This window comes from Petromyzon marinus, unplaced genomic scaffold (genome assembly GCF_048934315.1).
Source record: "Petromyzon marinus isolate PM22_M1 ecotype Great Lakes invasive population unplaced genomic scaffold, UKy_Petmar_22M1.pri1.0 PM_G_Scaffold_66, whole genome shotgun sequence".
In the NCBI taxonomy this organism is placed as follows: Eukaryota; Metazoa; Chordata; class Hyperoartia; order Petromyzontiformes; family Petromyzontidae; genus Petromyzon; species Petromyzon marinus.
In genome coordinates this window covers 600001-602500 of record NW_027423020.1, presented here as the reverse complement: position 1 = coordinate 602500, position 2500 = coordinate 600001, and positions in this window count along the sequence as shown.

Sequence of the window (2500 nt, the reverse complement as noted above, 5' to 3'; positions counted from 1 at the left end):
GATGTTCAGTTCCCACTTGAGGTCCCGGCAGAGAATAGTGCCCAGGAAGCGGAAGGACTCCACAATTTTGACTGCGGAGTCTAACAGGGTGATGGCGGTGAGTGGGGCTGTATTCTTCCTGAAGTCCACAACCATCTCAACTGTCCTTAGAGCATTTAGCTCTAAGTTGTTCTGGCTACACCAGGTCACCAGGTTGTCAGCTTCCCACCTATAGTCAGACTCATCCCCACCAGAGATCAGCCCAATGAGGGTGGTGTCGTCCGACAAACTTCAAGAGTTTGACGGACAGATGATTGGAGGCGCAGCTGTTGGTATACAGGGAGAAGAGCAGTGGGCAAAGGACGCAGCCCTGAGGAGTTCCCGTGCTGATGGACCTGGAGTCAGAGACTTCTGTTCCCGGCTTAACGCACTGCTTCCTGTCAGAGAGGAAGTCTGTGATCCACCTGCAGGTGGAGTAGGGCACGTTCAGCTGGAAGAGCTTGTCCTGAAGCAGGGCAGGGATGATGGTGTTGAAGGCAGAGCTGAAGTCCACAAACAGGATCCTGGCGTAGGATGCTGGGGCGTCCACATGCTGTAGGGTGAAGTGGAGGGCCATGTTAACTGCGTCGTCCACAGACCTGTTGGCTCTGTAGGCAAACTGAAGGGGGTCCAGGAGAGGGTCTGTGATGGCTTTGAGGTGTGCCAGGAGCAGGCGCTCAAAAGACTTCATTACCACAGATGTAAGGGCGACCGGTCTGTAATCATTTAGTCCTGTTGGCCTTAGCTTTTTGGGCACAGCGATGATGGTGGAGGACTTGAGACAGGCTGGTACATGGCATGTCTCCAGGGAGGTGTTAAAGATGTTGGTGAACACCGGAGACAGCTGGTCAGCGCAGTGCCTGAGGGTGGCTGGAGAGACAGAGTCCGGCCCGGCTGCTTTGCGTGGATTCTGCCTCTTGAAAAGCCCATTAACTTCTCCCTCCTGAAAGGAGAGAGTCGTTTCTGTAGTATGGGTGGGGGATGGGGCCTCTTGGGTGGGAAGGGGTGGTTCAGGACAGTCCAATTGTCTTTCAAATCTACGGTAGAACTCGTTCAGGTCGTTGGCTAGGCGGGAGTCGTTAGTGGTGTGGGGCGCTCTGGGTTTGTAGTTGGTGATGTGCCTGAGCCCTTTGGCAGACAGAAGCAGCGTCGTTAGTAGAGAACTGGTGTTTTAGTGTCTCTGAGTACAGTCGTTTAGCCTCTCTCACCGCTTTGCTAAACCTGTTCTTCGACTCCTTGAATCTGTCTCTATCCCCACTCCTAAACGCTTCCTCCTTCTCCAACCTCAACCTTTTGAGCTTTGCTGAGAACCAGGGCTTGTTGTTGTTAAAGTTCACCCTGGTACGTGTTGGGATACAGCAGTCCTCACAGAAGCTGATGTACACAGCCTCTGTGAGTTCATCCAGACTATTGGTAGCAGTCGTGAACATATCCCAGTCAGTACAGTCTAAGCACGCCCGCAAATCTTCCACAGCCTCACTGGTCCACTGTTTAGATGTCCTCACAGCAGGTTTACAGAGTTTTAGTTGCTGCCTGTATGCACGAATCAGGTGGACCAAGGGAGTTCTGTGCGAGCCGAACAGCCCCGTGACCCACAAGAGAAACATCCCCGCCAAATTCGAGCGTTTGACGGGGTCTATCCGTGAAAAAATATTCACGTTTTTGAGTGCACATGCATTTCTGCTGCAAATGCCTCTGGAAGTTTCATGCCGTTCGTATGCCAATTGTGGCAACACGAAAATGACCCGTTTTCCCATTCCGAGGGATTTCTGTGCGACCCTAACAGCCCCGTGAGCCACAAGAGACACATCCCCGCCAATTTCTAGCGTTTCACGGGGTCTATCCGTGAAAAATATAGACGTTTTTGAGTGCACATGCATTTCTGCTGCAGATGCCTCTGGAAGTTTCATGCCGTTCGTACGCAATGTGGCAACACGAAAATGACCCCTTTTCCCATTCCGAGGGATTTCTGTGCGACCCTAACTAACAGCGCCCGGGAGCCACAAGAGAGACATCCCCGCCAATTTATAGCGTTTCACGGGGTCTATCCGTGAAAAATATAGACGTTTTTGAGTGCACATGCATTCCTGCTGCAAATGCCTCTGGAAGTTTCATGCCGTTCCTATGCAATGTGGCCACACAAAAATGACCCGTTTTCCCATTCCGAGGCATTTCTGTGCGACCCTAACAGCCCCGTGAGCCACAAGAGAGACATCCCCGCCAACTTCTAGCGTTTGACGGGGTCTATGCGTGAAAAATATTAAAATTTTTGAGTGCACGTGCCTTTCTGCTGCAAATGCCTCTGGAAGTTTCATGGCGTTCCTATGCAATGTGGCAACACGAAAATGACCCCTTTTCCCATTCCGAGGGAGTTCTGTGCCACCCTAACAGCCCCGTGAGCCACAAGAGACACATCCCCGCCAATTTCTAGCGTTTCACGGGGTCTATCCGTGAAACATATAGAAGTTTTTGAGTGCACATG